The sequence below is a fragment of the Lissotriton vulgaris genome, chromosome 2_1, assembly GCF_964263255.1.
Source record: "Lissotriton vulgaris chromosome 2_1, aLisVul1.2, whole genome shotgun sequence".
Taxonomy (NCBI): domain Eukaryota; kingdom Metazoa; phylum Chordata; class Amphibia; order Caudata; family Salamandridae; genus Lissotriton; species Lissotriton vulgaris.
Window position 1 is genome coordinate 1,726,588,421 of NC_141687.1, and position 21,291 is coordinate 1,726,609,711.

At 47.2% G+C, this 21,291-nt stretch overlaps 1 pseudogene; it reads right to left on the reverse strand.

The window, feature by feature from the left end:
- Window positions 1-19,289: 19,289 nt before the first annotated feature.
- LOC147733196 (28S ribosomal RNA) lies at window positions 19,290-21,154 on the reverse strand (annotated as a pseudogene).
- Window positions 21,155-21,291: the final 137 nt, after the last annotated feature.

A 21,291-nucleotide genomic window follows, 5' to 3' on the forward strand; every position in this document is an offset into this window, starting at 1 on the left:
GACTAGTCTGACTGGGATCCTGCTAATCAGGACCCCAGTCTATCTGCTTTCTAAATTGTTATGCATGCACTAACACCCTGACAAGGGTACCCTAGATTGGATATTGGGATACCCTTGTCAGTCCCTAGTATATGGCACACAATTACCCAGGACATAGGTACTGTAGATGTCTCTCAGGGGCTGCAGCATGTATTATGCCACCCATGAGATACTATTCAAAATGGAACTACAGGCCTACCAATGCAGCCTGTGTAAGTTGGTGCATGCACCACTTACTTGAGATATAGGTTTACTATATCTAAGGGTCACTGCACTTAAAACATATAAGTCACCCCTATAGCAGGCCTTTACAATCATGAGGGCAGGGTACTTGGTTCTAAATGAGAGGGTGCCCCTTCATGAGCAGGACAACCCTACGGCCTATGGAGTCCATTCTCCCAGGTTGTCAGTGAAGCTGCCATATTAAATATAGAGGGTCATTACGCGACCGCGTGAGGACCATCTTGAAAACAGCTGCAACATACCCTATCGTGTTTGGTGTAAAACATGTTGGAATCATGCCTCCCACAAGGTAACCGGTGTGGGAGGTATGATTCCACCCACCAGGAAGGCCCTCCATTGGCTCTCTGTGTTCCCTGTACCAGCCTTCTAGCTAATGCCAGAAACCGTTCCTAGGAAGCTTGTTTCCGGTCTAGGGAAGGCATGGCTTGGCAGTTCGGGCTGGACTGTTCCCATGAGGCACAGGGTCAGACTGATTTGCATATGGCCATGTCTGAACTGGGGCGGCAGAGTGGGCTAAAGAACGGTGATGGATTAAACCCAGATCTGTTGACTGGGTGTGAGTGTTTGATAGGTTCAGATGCTACGTTCATCACCACTCCCTTTTGTACCGCTTCTAGCTCCGGAAAGCACAAAATTGTTGCTGCCGATCAGAGGCACATTTTTGCCCTCCTGCTGCTGAGCCAAGCTCAAACAGGGGAAGGCAGGGCAATAGCCATCCTATCACAGGGAGGGATGACCACCTCCCAGAAAAGATTTCGTTTATTAGGACTGGGTGGGTGCGCTTGCCAGTGTTAATGCTGGATTCTTACTTAACTTTTCTAAACCTTGCTTACCAACTTTAAGAATCCTTGGCCGACTGGATCATTTTTATCTGCTAAGAAGTGTAAAGGGAAGAATCTCTTTTCATTAGCAATTTTATCAATGACTAATCAATTCGATTCAAAAGGACTACTGACTACAAGAGAAAAGTTTTGAAGATTTGTTACAAAGCCAAAAACAACTGAACATACAAGCACCTAAGCAAGAGATTAAGAAAATAAACGGGCACTAATACAAACATAATCCTACCCAGGAGTCTCATACGACTCAAAATAATGATCAGTGTTATTTCTAAAAGAATTAGGCAAATGATAACAGTCCCTACTTGAAATTTTGACTGCATTGATGTAAAAGAAAGAAAGATTATTAATCTATCCCTACACTAACACTAAAGTGGCATCCCTACTGAGCATCATTAACTGGCAAGAGAAAAATGTGTCAGCAGTCAAGACTTCTTCAGAAGTACACTCACTTTGCATAGGTAAGAAGCCAAAGCTACAGAGCTCATTGTAAGATGCTCCTTCTCGCTTCCCCACTAGACCTCATCTGCCCCACCAACGGGGGTACTGTCCCTAATACAAAATCCCAAAACAGTAAAACAAGCCCTTCGCACACCTCCTTCGGGCAGGTCTTCTTCCAGTGATTTTCCATCAAAACTCTGACTCCATCCAAAAACCGTTGAAGTGTCCTTGGGTCCCAGGCACATTCTCTGCTTAAAGTCTCATATCTACATTCCAGTACACTCCCATGACGCCTTCCCCTACTATCCTAACTCCAAAAACAAAAAGTTATTCGGCCTAATGAGACATGTGTCCTTGCACCTGCAATAGAAAGCCTGTGAGCAAATCGACCTTGCAAGCACACACTTCTACAGTCTACAATTCGACTAAGAAAGGAGCCTTCCCAAGGAAAATACATTTCAGGCCTACAACATTCAGCTAACATAAGAAATCGCAAATAGCCCTTGACTGGTACTTATACGCGACAAGGCCTTTACACATTTCAGCATGCATTTCAAGAAAATCGTATTATAAGTATTACATTCATAGTCATCTAACAGATTACATTTGTTACGTAAACAAGCAACCTACGCGTGCAACTTTAATATGGCGCATGTTTTTATCCTAATACATCACCTTATACGTGAATTAATCCATTATGCATCACCTAAAGTACATTCTCTGATTAAACACTATGGGCCAGATGTAGGTAAAATCAAATTTGCCAATCCTCAATAGCAAATTTTACCGACTTGCTATTGAGGACTTGCGAAATTAAATATAGGTAGGAATTGCTTAATTATTAGCAAATCCTTAATATTCCTTGATAGCGAACTGCAAATTGAGATTCGCTAATAAGGAAAACCTACCCATTCATTCCTATAGGCTAGGAGCCCCATAGGAATGAATGGAAAGATATTCTCCATTTGCAATTCGCTATTAGTGAATCGGAATTAGCGGGCGCTATTTCAACCGTGCCAGGGTTTCAAAAGAACAGCCTGTTGCACCCCTGAAATGTGCATGTGTGCACATGTGGCGCACATACATGCCCTAAGGGCATGAATGTGTGCCACATAGCACTTTAAAAAAAAGCAGAAAACTGTTTTTTTAAGGAAATCGCTAAGCGATGTTAGAAAACTTATAATATTTTGAAAAAATTGGGGAAAAAGGACAATTAGTTCGTTATTTTACATATGAGATCAAATTTGTGGCAAATGCGACCAAAGGCAGAGGTAGCGGTTGAGTGCTGAAGACGTTCTGCGCAGAAGAGATCTGCCCAGATGGAAGGGAATGATTGGGTGGTAGCAGACAATTGGGGACATTAGTGCTAATGGCTTCAGCTAGTCAGAGAAGAGTTCTTCACATTATTGCCTCTATGTGAAGCATATGAAATATCAGGTATGCTGATAGATTGATATCCAACAAACTGAGCAAATGAAGGGGCAACTCTCCGTCCTCGATCTAATACATCAGAATGACTATAGCCGCTGGTTGGGTGATATCCACCGAATTCTGAGCTGTTGAAGATGCAGAGAGGATGGAATTAGTTGAGTTAAATATGATAGGGAGGCTAGAGCCGGAGTAATATTACTAAAGAGAGAATGATAAAAAACCTATTAGAAATAATCCATGAAACATCTGTTTGGATGGGGAGGAGACCGAAGGAAAATAGAGAAGGGTTAGGAGAAAAATAAGATAAAAGTGCTATTTTACCCTGTCATGGTAGCTGTATGCTCTACAAATAATTTTTCATTATTTTATTCTTTCTATGATAAATAATGAAAGAGTTCACAAAGGGGCAGATGTATCAAAATACCTATTTGCGATTATCAAATAGCGATTTTTTAAGAATCGCTATTTGAGAATTGCAAAATGGTATGCATATAAAAAAATCGCAATTTTTTAGCGATTTCTTAAAATTCCTTAATTGCGATTAGCAAATTGCTAATCGCAGTTAAGGAATAATTTCCCATTCATTTTTATGGGCCAGGAGGCCCTTAGGAATGAATGTGAAGTTATTCTCAATTTGCGATTTGCAATTTGAGAATCGCAGATTGAGAATAATTTCATGGGTGCAAGGGTGTCATAAGGACACTCTGAAGCACCCCTGAAATTTACATGTGTGTGTATATGGTGCAAATACATGCCCTAAGGGCATGTATGAGCACCACATGGCACCTTCACAAATGCCAAAAAGTGCATTTGTGAAAGAAATCGCAAATTAACACCAACTTAAAGTTGGTGGTAATTTGTGATTTCTTAAGGTTAATTTGCAAAACTTAAATGTTTCTTACATAGCATTTAAGTAATCACTTTTTGCGATCCCTTAAATGCTTGTGCAAAGTTAAGGAATCGCAAATGTTGCGTTTCCTTTAATATGCGATGCCATTTCCTTCATACATCCTATTTTCCTGATTTTTAGTCACAAACGCTGCTTTTTTGCAAATCGCAACATTTGCGACTAAAAATCCCATTGATACATCTGCCCCTTAGTGAGCGAGGAGTTTGACTTTCTAGTGACCCTAGGTTCTTTTGAGAATATTTCAGTCCTGCTAGTGGTGGTGTGTGAGATAAAAATGAACACTCATAGTGATGGCTCTTCCTACAGATGCAATGATATTGGTTAGCAATGAACATTTCAGGATGTTCTTTTATTAGCCTATATTTGGACTTTTTTAAATCTTGGGTGGAAAAATGGATTTGAGAGAGTAGAAATCCCATTTAAGCAGGTACTTTTACATCTGAGTGAATCACAATGAGTGCGGTACTGCAAGAGACAAAGAATAAGAAAGCAGGAATAATTCAGTTCCAGAAGCTGGGAAATAAAGTAGAATTCTGGTAATAAAGACTGCAGAAGATGTCAATATAATGTGCAAGGGTTCAATTATTAACACAAACAATACCAACAGCAATACATTTTACATTATGCATTTGAAAAGTGTTCCTTATGTATTCTAACAAAAGCTGCATGCTCGGGCATGATGTCATCCAAAGGTATCAGTGCTCATTACATTGAGGTTCATAAAAACAATATGGACTTTGTGAGAGAAAACTATCCTCTTTGCAAACCCCACCCAAACAAGGAAGTTCCTAATCTCTCACTGATGCCCAGTTAGACTACCACGAGGAATTCATTACTAGAAATGCCAAACTGAACTTACTGTTTACCTTTATTCCTGAATATATTGGAGCCCACAGGAAGCATTAGTGGGTAGAGTTGATTTTTATTTGGCAAGAGGAAAACTACACCATACAAAAGAAGAGGAGGGGATTTCTTGGGTGTGGAAAAGAGATATAAACCTAGCTATTCTACTCTGAATTCCATGGTTGGCACACAGCAAGACTCTATCCAAATGTGCCTGGGCGCGCCTCTGGAGCCTAACAGTCTGGGTCACACAACATTTGCAAGTTCACTAAACAATGGAGTTATTGTCGAACATGAGCTTTGTTCTTCTTTTCACTTCGTTGATTTCACCTGTTATCCTTTACTGCTCGTAAATGAAATAATATTTTAACCTAAAATATGGGTGTCCCTTGTTTTAAAATTGGATCTTTAGGTGAGATAAGCCCTGTTTAGTATTAATAATTGTATTGTTTTCAGTCAAAAATTACGGGAGACCCACCTAGGATGCTCTAATATCAAGGCCCATTCACTGTCATCCAATTCCCATACCAAGGCTATTTCCCTTTTTTGCGGGAGAGGCAGTAGTGGACTACCCAGATGTTCCCTTAGCCCTCGTTATAACCCTCTAGCAAGGTGGCGGCCTTTCCCCATTATGTGACTGGACTTCAACAATTGAAAGGTGGGAGGTTCTTTCTGATCTACCAACCAATATTTCCGGATGAATTGCGTAATTGCTGCATGCGTTAGAAAGAGGGTTTCTGGTACTGCATTTGTGCATACAAATTCATCATGGGTCATCAGGTTACCATCCAAGAATAAATAACCGACTGTCCCTGTACCAGTCTGGGTCCAACTCTGCAGCAGAGCCCTTGATAATAGTCCTCGTATAGTGGGTAGGCCACAAAGCGGGATATTTGGGGCCTATGGGAAAGGTATTTTTGCGTATTTTTGTGCCTGTTTCCTATAATGCATTGCTATACTCAAGAGAAAGGGGGGATCCCACAGTTTCTCAGTCCCAGTTCCTGTAGGTCACCAGGCCACAAACGGTCCGGAGTATATCCTATTTCAAATCAATTATAGCTCTTCAGCCAATATGCCAGCCATTGTAGCTGCCCTACTATACAGTATGCCTTAAAATCGGGAGCCCCCATATCGCCAGCGGTACTCGGAAGCAACATTTTAGCCAATGATAGCCTATGTCTACCCATTCCCCACAGTAAGGATGCTAACAAGGTATCCAGTCTTTTAAAAATCCCTGCCGGGAGAATAACAGGGAGGTTCACAAAGTGATATAGGAGTCTGGGTAACATGACCATTTCAGACACAGCCAATCGAGCCACCACAGTTGATGGTAAGGTATTCCAAAATGAGATCTGGGAACGGAGCAAGTTAATATTCCTAACCACGGGCCCGATTCAAAGAACTAACTGAAGAACTACCTAGAACATCACATTTAAATATACTGACAAGTTTAATACACTGTTGCCATGATAAAAAAAATGCATGGTGTACTCTACAGTTTCGACCTGATGCTCTGTTATTGCAGACATTATAGATCATGTTATATTGACACAGGATGTTTGACCATGGAAAATTTGTAAGACCGCTTATATCATTGAAAACCATCAATTAAAAAACGCCCATGCGTCTGCATAGCTTTTATTATGCTGGGCTGTAGGATCTACCTTTTAAGACTGAGTATCATCCGCATGGCGATGAGCAATTAACCACCTGTTGACATATGGCTTTGGAATCCAAAGAGGCAGAGGAGGGCCCATGAGGTTGATAAACATTAATGAGGAAGGGATGCCAGCCCTCTTTAAAATGCACTAGTCAGTCGCATTGATAGCTCTCTGGCCAAACGTTTACCCTTCTGCTAATGAGACTTTTGGGTTCAGTTTACCACTCTGAGCATGAACTGTTAAGAAATTCAACCCTGTGCTCATTAGTACTTTATTATAGTTTATACAATCGTAGCTTCGAAACTGAAGGCCCTGCTAATAATAGGGCACCTGTGTAAGTAACATATTTTAGTGTACTGACTTGTGATATCAAGAACTGCTGTTCTCCTGTACTTAATCATGTTCTGCCATGATCCTGCACATACATATAGAGTTTTTTAAAGAATGGAGACAATGAGTGCCAGGGCCCCAGGTAAAATGGCAGTTTGCACCACAAGTGAAACTTTCCCTAATGATTGAATCTGAAAAGAAACACTGTTTGCATGTGGATGGATGACTTGGACATTGTAAATCAATTTCAGATCTAAAACCTTTGCTAACCTTCACTAAGTACAGGAGTAAAACTTTCAGTCAAGCATTCCAAATATGACATTCGTCGATGGGAGGAGGAAAGACAACAAACTTTTCTAGCAACGTAAATATCCCATTTTAATCATGAGTGCTATATAATACAACGTACCTATTTATGTACTTCTGGGGTAAGTCTCTCCAAAGCAAACAAAACAACTGTTGTTAGTAAGCCCCACTGTAACAGATAGCCTCTCTAATTTTCCAATTAAATCTACTACAAAACAATTCTGCTACAAACCTCAAAGTCGATACAGTTCCTTTATTTTAGGAACACTTCTTTCTAGCACCAGAACAACCTGTCACTTCACCATCAAAGGTTCACTAAGGTGCTCAGTCAGGGCATTTGTGTAGCCAGCCATAAATGCGTAGCCAAATAGTATTCATAGTGAGATCACAATTGCTCAATGGATTCACAGGTCAGTGTTTCTAGACCCTAGAGACCCAACATGCTCCTCAACACAGAGGGTTTCTACTTTCTAAAGAATCAGCAGGAACATGAGGCCTGAAGGGTTTCTACTTCCTGAATACCAAGGAAGAAGACAAAACTGTTTGTTTTTAAGCCTTTCTGTACCACATCAACACTACATGATCCATCCAGTATGAACTGCAGTACAATGGATACCCTTACCTTGTGATTGACTTCAACCGACCGTCGCCAAGCCAAAAATAATTTTACGTCTCTAGATGCCAGCAGCAAATTTTAACTCCTTCACTCTTGGGCAGGTCAGTCAGCAGGCGAGGCCAGAAAAGGAATAGGAGTGTCGTTGAGTGGGAGGGTGAGGCACGACGATATCCAGATCAGGTGACTGACTGGCAAAAAAAAGAATGGAGCCAGAGTAAGAGAGCCCGACAAATAAAGGGCATAGCACCACAGGCCGGGACTGCCAAGTTGCACACACGCCAATCCCGTGACGACTGTTATGGCCACTGATTGGTCGCAGGTCACAGTGTTACAAGACGATGGGGGCAGGTTCAAAGTGGCAAAGCAGAACTTCGATAAGTAGCGCATTCGCACGCTACACAAGATTGACAGACAGCCCTGTAGTTGGGAGATGGACGGGTAAGAGAGTCAACAAAATCTAAGAAAGTTGGGGACGGCTGTGCGGGCAAGTAACGTCGCCATCTTAGAAAGTCCAGCTTTTGAGCAGGGGGGACGGCGTTCACCCTGTAAAATAAGTGGGGGGGGAGACGCGGTCCACCCACTTGGTACCCCGACTCATGCCCTGGTGCCGCATTTGGGTATAAACCCACATTGATCTATGCGAACTCATTTGGGAAGTAGGGGGAGTAATCTGGATTCCAAAATTGTACTCAGTATTTTGTATTCAGTATTAAGGATTGATAGGGGCCTATAGGACGTATGTTCAGTCAGGTCTTTGTCAGGCTTCAACAGGGATGTGACTATGCTTCCCTAGTGATGGGAGGTAATGAACCTTCAGTGAGCGAGGTTGTATAGAGCGGTAGCAATTTGGTAACTAATTTTGCTGCAAAGGTTGAATAAAATTCAACAGGGAGCCCATTCGAGCCTGAAGTTTTATTAGGGGCTAATGCCTTTATTGCTACACGGATCTCTGCTGTAGCGTAGGAATACAGGATTTTTTTGAACGAAATAAGGGTACAGTACAAAGTGTGGAGACCATCTGGGAGGCATTTAAAGTCACACTTAGAGGGTTTTGCATATCTAAAGGGTGGGGGTGTTAAAAGATATCACTGACACACTTCGCAGATTGGATATAGAGCTCAAGGCACTGGAAGCATCATTAGCGCTCAGACCGGATGGGGCTACCCAGCGTGAGTTCAGAGCAAAGCTTACAAAATACATGGATATGGCACACAGGGAAACACGTTTCAGAGGCAAACACTGGATGGCCCGCAGGTACGGGGAGGGAGAAAGACCAGGTAAAGTGTTACCAGACATGATTATAAGGCTACGATATTCCAATTACATGGTAGAATTGGAAAGGTCGGATGGAACAAATTGTTGGGACACTGCGAGCATACTTGAGGCTTTCACACGCCACTACACCTATCTTTATACCACTACCAGAGGGATATGGAGGCATACCTTGGGGATGTTACTTTGGGCTGGCTGAGCGATGTGCACTGTGAATTTCTGTGTGCTCCTTTTTGAATTGGACGAGGTACGAGAAGCCATCATTCGCACGCAATCAGGAAAGGCCACTGGCATGGATGGCATTCCAATAGAATTTTGCAAACCCTATATTGATCTGATGGCCCAAATCCTACGTGGGGTCTAGGAGGAGTCATTGCAAATGGGCTCCCTCCCACTGTCTATGAGGGAAGCTCTCATTATTCAACTTTTAAAGCCCGAGAAGCCACCCCACCAGTGCGGGTCCTACAGACTGCTCTCCCTTCTCAATTGTGATGCCAAGATTCTAGCAAAGCTCATTGCCAATCTACTTAGCTTGTTGTTAGAACACTTGATTCTTCCAGATCAATCTGGTTTTGTCCCCGGAAGAGCCACTTCCCATAACCTGAGTACCCTTTTTACAATTTTAAACAACGTTTCCAAAGACTTACCCTTGGCGGCAATCTTCCTAGATGCCACTTAGGCTTTCGAGTCTATCGAGTGGGATTACATCTTTGGGATAATGCACCAGATGGGGTTCCCACCACTTTTTCTGTCTTGAATTCGACTGCTGTATCACCGACCAGGGTGCTCAGAAATGGGCATGAGTCTCAAACCTTCTTGATTACTAGGGGTACCCAACAGGGATGCCCACTGTCCCTCTTGCTGTTTGCCTTGGCAACAGAACCATTGGCGGCAAGGTTGAGACAGCACCATAACGACAGGGCTTTGCGGTGTAACATGAGGCAGTTATTGATCTCCGTGTACGCCGATGATATCACCTTATATGTGAGAGACCCCAAACATAATCTGAAACCGCTCCTTTGGGAATTCTTTCTATTTGGGAAACGTTCGGGGATCCAGATAAACTGGGGGAAATCCTGCCTCTTTCCACTGACGGACTCAGTAGTGCGCTTTCCATTAGACTATCCATTGGAGTGGTGCGTTGATGATCTGCGATACCGGGGTGTTGGCATTGTAGGAAGGTAGATACCTGACTATGGTTACCCCCGACTTTTTTGCCTGGTATTTTGCTGGTTTTCCGACTTAGTTGACCTGGGGCCCTGCCAATCAGGACCCCAGGCCTACTGCTCTCTCTCTAAAATGGATTCCATGTACCTTAGGTACATTTCCAATTGGTACTGGGCCACCTTGTCAGACCCTGTAACTCAGGGCATCGGTGTACCCAGGGCCTACCAGGGGCTGAAGCATGTATTAAGCCACCCCTGGATGGCCATCTAAATCTGACACAACTGGCTGCGCGACAGCTGGGGCCACGTGGCGTACTCGCCCGTTGCTTTAGGTATAGTATCCCTATATCCAACCCTAGAATGGACACCCGAGTTCCTATCAGTCACTCCTATGGCAGGCCTTGACAATCCTGAAGGCAGAGTGCGTGGAATCGTGTGAATTGGGCTCTGGCACGAGCCGAGCCCGGTTGCAGCTTGCGGAACCAAGACCCAATGGCTGTTGCATGATAACGCGTACCATATTAGTAACTTCGGTATAGCGTTATCAAGACATGTCGAGTAAGGTGTCATACGAATCGGGATGCTGCCCCCTCACCAATGCTGGCGACGAGGTTAGCATTCCGCCCTTCTAGAGGGACACGACATGTACGTAACTGTGAACCCCGGTTAAAGTGAACTGAAGCCTCAGCTCCACAAAATGGACGCTGCCACCACAGACACGAGTCTGACCTCCTGCTGCTGGGAGTCCTTCCAGCGAGGAGAGCTTGGACAAAGGGTTTCCTGTCCGGGGCGGTGCTCGCACCATCCCAGACAGGGTTTTGTGTATCCTGGGTAGGCAGGGCTTTACAAGAAGGTGACTGCGGAGTGGCACCCCGGTGCTCACTACGCATCTGCCGGTTAGAACCAGTTCCAGGGGCGCGCAACCCCTGACCTGGGGAAAGTTCGGCAGGGGAGAGGGGTGTAACTACCCCCCTTCCTGGTCCCACCCCTAGGGCAGGACCTAGTCATGTACCCACCCCTTTCTTTAGGATAAAGGCAGGAGCGGGGACCCTTCCAAATTAGATCATCTTTGAATCAAGAATACTTTCTACGAAAGGAACTCTCGACTCTTCTCAAGATTTCTCCCTTGTGGCTAAGGAGTAGTCACCCTGCATCCGCAGGCACCATCTAAGAACTCTGCGGTTTGCTGCAAGTCCTTCCTCAGGAATCCGACTGCCCAGCTCGACGAGAACCGGCTTCCCTGGCACCTCTGACCTCTACCCACATCGTCAGCTCAGCTGAGATCTGTGGGTGCGACGAGACCTCGAGGGACCGGCCATCTTCAAAACCTGCACGCTTTCTTAAATCAGCACGACCACCGAAGGGATCCTCTGGTGAGTGCTCTGGGGTCTGAGAAGCCCCGACCCTGAGCAGCTCCAGCACCGAAGTGCAGCCTCCCAGCATCTCCACGATCTGCGTGGGGCCCTTCTGCTTTTGGCTGTTCAGCACGTTGTCCGATCACTAGCCGCTGGCTTGTGACTCTCTTGATGACACCCGACAACCAACGCTGCTGGTCTGGTTGCTCCAGACTGGCCTTTGCTCCCTTCTGCGAGGGGAGCACCCCGGACCCTCCTGGTCCACTCACGACGCCATTTTAGGCCCACAACGTGGCCCTGAAATTTGCCAAGGCTTGTTGCCCCAATCCTGGGCCCAGCGACGCCGACAGCATCAACCTTCGTGGGACAGCTCGCACCTCCATCCTGGTCGCCGACAACGCCTCCTGGTCCGTGAGACTGCAGAGCCTAGCGTCGCCCACTCACCTAGTCGAGGTGACGATCATCCGGTGCCCTCCTGGTACCCTCTGACTACTGGCTAGTAGTACGAACTTGGTCCCCTCTGCTTTCAGGTGTCAGGCTTGGATCTCTACCAACTATTTTCCACTGGTCGCCGGCCAGCAACTCCTTCCTTCTGGCTCCTGGCTCGTCAGCGAAGACTCCCGACGTCTGCCAAGACTTGTTCAGCCGCAGCCCTTGTGGCTAGGTAACTTCAGCATTTCGGTGCCCGCATAGCCTCCTTAGTTAAGGGTCCCGAGTCCCTCGCTTTCGACTTGCCTTATCGGGTCCGCCCGAGACCACTAAACTTTCCGTGCCCTCGGGCACTTGTATTGATTGTGCACTTGAAGTATTTTCCTAAGAGTTTCGTTGTGTGCTTAGTACCCTGTCCTCATAAAGAGTACAGGGCTGTTGTGATTCTAATAAATACACTGTTTATTTTCATAACACTTGTGTGGTGTCCTTTCACTTGGTGTTCAAGGGGTATGTGATGGTATAACAGCTGGCTTAACACGCCCTCTAGAGTTTAGCCCGAAGACTGCTCGTATCCACGCCACTAGGATAGCTGGTCTAAGGTTGACTTACAACCAATCACCATAAGGGTCGTTTGGACCGATGCATAGTGGTCGCTAGAATAGTGAACACTGCATATCGGGCCAACTTCTCACAGGCATCACCAGAAATAAGGAGGAACTTAGGAGGCTCAACTATAGGGTTGCGCTGAACCGCATAACAGATAGCGTGACCCGCAGGATAACACTACCGCTCTCCATGGCAAGGCGGGCGTCCCTAATGAAAATGGTGGTACTACCCCAATTGCGTTATCTATTTTTAAATATTCCGTATTACCCGGTAAGGCACTTTTTTAAAGCTCTTAAAACGGAACTGATTAGATTGGTGTGGGGGGTAAGCAACCTAGGCTGCAGTGGGCGGTCCTAACAAGACCATATTCGTCTGGAGGGTTTGGTATTACAGACTTTGAACTTTATTATGTAAGTGTGCAAGCCAATTATCTATACTTCTGGATAAAGCAACCCAAATACATGCCACAACTAGCAGCAAAACACTGGCTTGGGCACCCGATCCTGATAAAAAGGAGTCCTGTGCGCTGCTATAAATACCCAAGAGCGGACGCAGCACACTGTCTATGCTACGAACACGGCATGGATGTGCATTGAGCACCTACTGCCGGCCCCCATGATTTACTCCCCGCTCCTACCACTTGCATATCACCCGAACATGCCCCTTCTTCAAGAAACGCTATTTCATAAATTTCAGGGTCGAATGGCTATCAGAACGTGGGGTGACTCATATGAGGATGGACAGTTTTGGAACTCGGAGAGTACATTTCTGGGTGTGCAGCAAACTCCGTTGGACGCCTTTGTGTATTTATGGCTCAAACAGGGGGTCCATTCTCTGACCTCGGACTTTCTGGCTGAACCCCCTTCACTTGCCCCACTACATTTCATCCTTCATTAAGCAACGCCCAAACGCCTTGTCTCACTGATCTTTCGTACAGTCCACACACAGCGAGAGGTAACAGCTTCACAGTCCTGCACACAATGGGGAGAGGAACTGGGATCCGCACTGACGACCAATGGGAATATTGTTGCTCACAGACTGAGTGGGTCTCTGCCAGCAGCAGGATGCATATTATACATTATAAATATTTACATAGATTGTATTACACACCAGTTAAGATGCACAGATATCAGTTACGTAACACAGATAGGTGTGATAGATGCCATGCGCCACAAGCTGATTTTTTGCACTTGGCCTGGTACTGCCCAGGAGTGAGGGAGTATTGGGGACATGTATTTGAAGCCCTGACTCTGATGACCAACACACATATTGAGCCCATGCCGCTACTGGCCTTGTTGAGTTACGTTAAAAATGTGCCTGGAACGCATCGCCATTACATAGCCCTTGCACTGCTAATGGCCAAGACATGGATAGCCTGTAGGTGGGGCAGGGGGAGAGCACCCAAATTTAAGAACTGGCTCAATGATATGATTTATTGTCAGGAGCAATGCACCACTTATGCCGAATTGTTACCTAGCGCATCCAGACCTAGGGATATCTGGTCACCACTAACATCCTACTTATTCACGCAGCCCTGTGGGTCTCCGGAGAACACGCCGGCAGGTCTAGCACCACAAAACACTCAGCCGGAAGAGTACAGTGTAGGGGGAGTGTAACCACCTATAGTGACCCACATGTAAGGTGTTCTGTGCTAGCCATATTAACAGACATACACATGGGTACATGTCACTGAGAGGCCTGTTTAGCCAATACCGTTTAAAGTGCATCGGAATGATAGATGACTTGGTGGGAGACGGTGAACCCTCTGATGTGTTGTGTACTTGCTGAAATGTATACATGAACGGAATATACCAATTTGGTCAATAATAGAGCCTCTCTGGTTGTTTGTATTAATAGTTTAAAAAGAAAACATGTAAATTCAGGACCAACTAATTCACTTGACGCGGCCGGCCTGAAGCGGCCCAAAGCGGTTGTAGGCGACTTGCTGTATATGTATATGTTGCTATTGACGAGCTTTAACTGAATGGTCATTACGCTGCCGGCCGGAAACGGTTGTAGGCACCAAAGCTGTGTATAACACTGTATGCTACTAATAAAGGTCTTGAAAAGAAAAAAAAAAAGGACTTGTTCTGGTGTATGGAAGAGAGACATGGAGGGCCATGGCAGATCGGATGGCATTCTGCCTACCCTCCATCACTTGGTGTTGAGGCGGAGGACTGGATTCTGTTCTCTGCGTGAGGAGCCCCTTCTTCATCTCCGGGGGGCACTTGTGATTTCAGTTGTGTCGAGTCCAAACGTCTTGCAGGTAGCGTGTCTGGGACATTTCTGTCCAACCAATCCCACACACTATCTAGTGTGTCAAAAAATACAGAACGCTGGTTATATATGATTTTCAATTTTGCTGGAAACAGTAATGCAAATGTGAGGTCCACTGCTCGGACCCGAGCCTTAACTTCCATGATTGAAAAACGTTTACGCTGTACAGCTAGTGTATAACACTGTATGCTACTAATAAAGGTCTTGAAAAGAAAATAAAAAGGACTTGTTCTGGTGTATGGAAGAGAGACATGGAGGGCCATGGCAGATCGGATGGCATTCTGCCTACCCTCCATCACTTGGTGTTGAGGCGGAGGACTGGATTCAGTTCTCTGCGTGAGGAGCCCCTTCTTCATCTCCGGGGGGGGGGCACATTGTGATTTCAGCTGTGTCGAGTCCAAACGTCTTGCAGGCAGCGTGTCTGGGACATTTCTGTCCAACCAATCCCACACACTATCAAGTGTGTCAAAAAATACAGAACGCTGGTTATATATGATTTTCAATTTTGCTGGAAACAGTAATGCAAATGTGAGGCCCGCAGCTCGGACCCGAGCCTTAACTTCCATGATTGAAAAACGTTTACGCTGTACAGCTAGTGTGTAGTCTGGAAACATCGAGATTCTAGATTATAGACATGTAGCGGGCCATTGTCTCTCACTGCCTGTAATAAATGGTCTCGATCTCTATAGTTCAGAATCCTAGCCAATATGGGGCGGGGGTTGGCACCTCATTTAGGCCAATGTGTGGGGACTCGATGAGGACGTTCGAGAGTAAAATACAAGGACAGACCAGCAGGGGCCACACTAGTTTGCAATCAGTTCTCTATGACGGTCGTCGGGTTAGGGCCCCTTGATCCCTCTGGGAATCTAACTATTCCGAGGTTATTAAGTCGGGCCCGACCTTCTGCATCATCCGCACGAGCCTGTAGGGATTCAATTTACTGGCACATTTGACTTAATTCTTCATCATGATTGTTCACTTGTGGTACTGTTGTTTCCACCGTTTGTTCTGTAATGTTAACTTTATAAGCAAACTTTCTATGGTCGTCTTTCAGCAAATTAAGGTCCACTGAGATCGTGCTCAATTGAGGCTCTAACGCTGACCTTGAGTCTCTTATCTCCTTCAATATCATATCCAATGTATCCACTGGGGGTTAAGGACCGCTCCGTCCTCTGCTTGCTGTGAACATCTGGATGAGTGCTCAAAGGTCGCTGAGTGAGACTCCGCCCTCCCGGATCTGGAGGTCGTTCTCGGCTTTCCTCTGCCCATGATTACCTCTAAGTTGGGTGACTGAGTGGTATTCAATTATACAATTAGGTAACCCAAAATGCACACCTGTTATTTGCTCAGCATATGTTCAAGGGGGGGTTTAGGCATATATTTAACACTCATGATAGTAAAGCAGTGTCCCATTTCAAAGTGAGAAGCTGCAATTTAGCTCACGCTGGCGTGGGTCGTCGCTGGGGTTCCATAATGTACGATGTTGGCTTAAAGCAGCAAGGTCTTCCCCAATGGCTGGGGCCTCAGCTATGTCGGCCCGCCAGTGGTAGCCACCGAGGAGGGTGCTACAACCCGTTTAAGATTTCACCGCCTAGTGTTCTAACCCACTTTTGGGCGCCCCGTTGGTTATATGTGTCTCATATGACCATTGTCATGGATCAACATCATCACTTTCAGCCCACCTCAAACAGATCTTGCTTACACTTGGCTATGACTGTGCAGAGCCCCCAATCGGTTTTCTCCACAGATAGTATTGTCTTGGGCTTCAGCCAAAAGTTGACTAGGCACCCGCTCTGCCCCAAACATGAATCCAACATGGAGGGTAGGTACACACAGTCTCTAGAGAGGTAAGGGTATGTGCGCCGGTGCCCAGCTATAGCCGTGGATCAGTCCCACACAAGGAACTTCATTACAGGTAGGGAAGGGGCGCTCCAGGTGGTAGGAGTGAAAAGAGCCAATGGCCGTCATGTATGGACTTCACCTGACCGAGCCTACACCACTATGTACCTATGTGCAAATTACCCAGCTGAGGCAGGGCACTCCTAGCTCCTGACCTGAAGAAACAGTTGTCACGGGGGAAGGGTGATCACTCCGGGCGACGCAGGTCACAATAGAGCACAATGGGGGTTTTCTCCAAGTGACGAGTCCAGGTCCTGGATGTTGGGCCAAGGTCCAGGGTCCCGCGTTAGTACGTTAGCCGCCTCCGGGTCACCCCAGCGCAGCCATGTCTCAGGACATACCGCTGTACTGTAGGCTCTGCCCACCACTAGGCCTCATGCCGCACCGGAGTCTATCACAGCAGAGAACTCCTGGTCATTCCGCCACTCAGAGTTGTCGTGGTAGCATTCCATCTCTGGGCAGCTATTCCCTTGCGTCTTCGCCAGTATTCGGATGTGGCAGGGAGTGTAGGATTTCGTCTGGATTAGCTGCCCTGGCCCGGAGCACGTTGCTTCAGCAACCACCATCTTGGGCTGCAAGCCACGCCCCCCTTATACATTCACCTAAAGGAGAACACAGAAGAAAATAATGTAAAGAAATCAAGATAATGCCACATAATTTTCTTGTACATACAAATCACAATAATATTATGCCAACATCCATTATAATATGCTAATATGGATGTCTATGCCTGTCTTGCACAATATTGTTGTCCACAAATGTGAATAAACTAAAAAAATAACCTTTTATTTTTAATATTTGCTTCCTTTTATGTAATCTGAAATCAGGGAATTGGCCTACCTAACAATTAGCAAAGGACTCATTCTGCCTTTCTGGAAAAAAATACATATGTGTAAACCTTACATGATATCCCATATGCTTTTGCAGAATTGCCTTAGGCATTAATACAGTTGAGAAAAAGTACATATAATGTAGGCATGGGCGGAAAATCCGTTCCGCTCGCGGATTTTGCGGATTTTCGGGAAATCCGCAATATTTGCGAATTTCCTGCAAAATCCGCAAATCCGCGAGCAGCGGATTTTGCTCGCACTGCTCGCACTGTTCGCGTGAGTTCGCGCCCCGCGAATAAGTGCGAAATTGCAGAAATACGATCTAAGCAAAACTGAAAGTAACTACTTACCAGGTTCAAAAGTTCAGGCACATCATTAGTAGCCATTTCCTGTAGTGCTTCCTGAGGGGCCCCTCCAGAGTTCAGTTGCCAGTTGAAACTATTATGTGACCCTGCTCTGAACCTCAGAATAGTTACACATATGCCACAAAGGTCATGAATTACAGCTAAGGGAGACAAGCAGGAGCCAGGCTGGAAGTTAAAATCCATTAATCAGCCCCTAATTCATTATTGTCAGTTGGGGCAGGGCAGGTGTTGTAACTAATTTTGCAACAATGAAAGCACTTAGCAAGTGCAAAAGATCACTAATCAGGGCGCACTAAGGAAGCAGGTGCCAGCTAAAAAAATATTCTGTGACACATTAATCAGCCCCAAATTAATTCAGGTCACTTGAGGCAGGGAAGGTGTGCTTTGCTTTGCCGAAAATAATGTACACTGGACAACCAGAGGGTGTGGTGATGAAACAGAGGGTGGCATGGGTGGGCCAGAGGGTGGCATGAGTAGTCAGAGAGTGGCAGTGGTGACAGAGAGTGGCAGTGATGAAGAAGAGTGTCCCAAACAGGTTGGACACGTAGAAACAACAAGTTCGCAAAACTTGCGACCCGACAGGTAAGTTCGCAAATTGCGAAATTGTAAAAACCCTCGCGAACTGGCAGAAACACGGGCGAACACAAAAAAAAAAAAAATCCGCAAATTCGCGGGAATTCGCGGATTTTGCGGATTGCGAGTTCGCAAATCCGCAAATTCGCGGATTGCCAATCCGCAAAATCCGCTCATGCATATATATATATATATATATATTACTGATTATACAGGGTCACTCACATTACTCTGATTGTTGGACCTGACCCTCACTGCAGAGTCACTCTCAAACCTTTTGCTTTTACCCTCCACTTTTTTTTATTCGTTTTTGTTGGCCTTAGGACTCTGTGTACTTTACCACTTCTAATCAGTGCTAAATTGCTTGTGTTCTCTTCCCTAAACATGGTGTAATTGGCTTACACCTTATTGTCATATTTAACTTACTCATAGGTCCCTTGTAGAGTGGTATACTATATACCCAGGGTCTGTAAATTAAATTCTACTCGTGGGCCTGCAGCACCTATGGTGCCACCCACTTTAGCACTTTACAAGAAGTCTCAGACCTGCCTTTTCAGCCTGAATGCCGTTTTAAACTGCAATTTCGACTTGGAAGTTTTGCAATATAAACACCATGCCAAGTCTTAAACTACCCTTTTATTGCAGATAAGTCGCCCCTAACTTAGGCCCTATGTAGTCCACTGTGCATTATAAATAAAAGGTTGTAAATGTGCTTTTAAATTTTACATTTCCTGGAAGTGAAAAACTCCTAAAAAAATGTTTTCATTACTGTGAGGCATGCTTGTCCATTAGGATAACATTGGGTTGCCTTACGGATCTGACTTGCCGACTTCCCTTACCTACATTGTTCCAACATGCCAGAGGCTGTTCACCTTGGAGATCTGCTGCGGATATGGGTACGGCCCGGCGCGAGATTCACACCATCTCCCCCGGATTTTCAAGGACCAGCGAGAGCTCACCGGATGCCGCCGGAACCGCGACGCTTTCCAAGGCTCGGGCCCCTCTCTCGGGGCGAACCCATTCCAGGGCGCCCTGCCCTGGAATGGCGGCGGCTCCACCCGGGCCCTCGCCCCGGGCTTCCATGCTCACCGCTGCGGCCCTCCTACTCATCGCGGCTTAGCCCCCGCGGCTCTCAGCGCCGGCGACGGCCGGGTATGGGCCCGATGCTCCAGCGCCATCCATTTTCAGGGCTAGTTGATTCGGCAGGTGAGTTGTTACACACACTCCTTAGCGGATTCCGACTTCTATGGCCACCGTCCTGCTGTCTATATTATCCAACACCTTTTCTCGGGTCTGATGAGCGTCGGCATCAGGGGCCTTAACCCTGCGTTCGGTTCATCCCGCAGCGCCAGTTCTGCTTACCAAAAGTGGCCCACTAGGCACTCGCATTCCATGCCCGGCTCCACGCCAGCGAGCCGGGCTTCTTACCCATTTAAAGTTTGAGAATAGGTTGAGATCGTTTCGGCCCCAAGACCTCTAATCATTCGCTTTACCAGATAAAACTGGGGGCTCCGAGCGCCAGCTATCCTGAGGGAAACTTCGGATGGAACCAGCTACTAGATGGTTCGATTAGTCTTTCGCCCCTATACCCAGGTCGGACGACCGATTTGCACGTCAGGACCGCTACGGACCTCCACCAGAGTTTCCTCTGGCTTCGCCCTGCCCAGGCATAGTTCACCATCTTTCAGGTCCTATCACGCACGCTCATGCTCCACTTCCCCGACAGAGCGGGCGAGACGGGCCGGTGGTGCGCCCGCCGCTGGAAGCCTTCATTGCGCCACAGGGCTTCGCTCGGCCCTTCGACTCGCGCACGTGTTAGACTCCTTGGTCAGTGTTTCAAGACGGGTCGGGTGGGTAACCAACATCGCCGCAGACCCCTGGCGTCCGGCGTGGGCCTCCCCGCCCGGCGGCGCAACGCGGTCGGGGCGCACTGAGAACAGTCCGCCCCAGTCGACAGTCGCGCCGGGAGCAGGGGGCCCCCTCCCCCAAGACAACCGCCCCGGCGCGCCCCGAGGGGCTGCCGGGGACGGGTGCCCGGGGGAGGGCACGGAGGCAGTCGAATCTCCCTCGGCCCCGCGGACACGGCGAAGCTGCTGCCAGGGGGGCTGTAACACCCTCCGCCGGAGCGGACGGCCACCTGCCAACCCGAAGCCTTCCCAGCCGACCCGGAGCCGGTCGCGGCGCACCGCCGCAGAGGAAATGCGCCCTGCGGGGGCCGGGTAGGGCCCGGGCCCCGGTCCCGCGGAGGGGATCTGGAACTCCCGGGCCACCGACCTTCCCGCCGTGTTGAATCCTCCGGGCGGACTGCACGGACCCCACCCGTTTACCTCTCGACGGTTTCACGCCCTCTTGAACTCTCTCTTCAAAGTTCTTTTCAACTTTCCCTTGTTGGCTATCGGTCTCGCGCCCGTATTTAGCCTTAGATGGAGTTTACCACCCGCTTTGGGCTACATTCCCAAGCAACCCGACTCCGAGAAGACCCGATCCCGGCGCGCCGGGGGCCGCTACCGGCCTAACACCGTCCGCGGGGTGAGCCTCGATCAGAAGGACTTGGGCCCCCTGAGGGACGCCTGGGAGTCGGTCTTCTGTACGCCACATTTCCCGCGCCCGCCGCCGGGCGGGGATTCGGCCCTGGGCTCTTCCCTCTTCACTCGCCGTTACTGGGGGAATCCTGGTTAGTTTCTTTTCCTCCGCTTAGTAATACGCTTAAATTCAGCGGGTCGCCACGTCTGATCTGAGGTCGTAGTCGGAAGCATGACGCCGGGGCGTCAAAAGGGGGCACTGCCGGGGAGAGGCCAGGGCCCCTGCCGGAGCAGGGGCCTAGCAACGCCCGGCAGCGCGCGCCATCTCTTTCCCC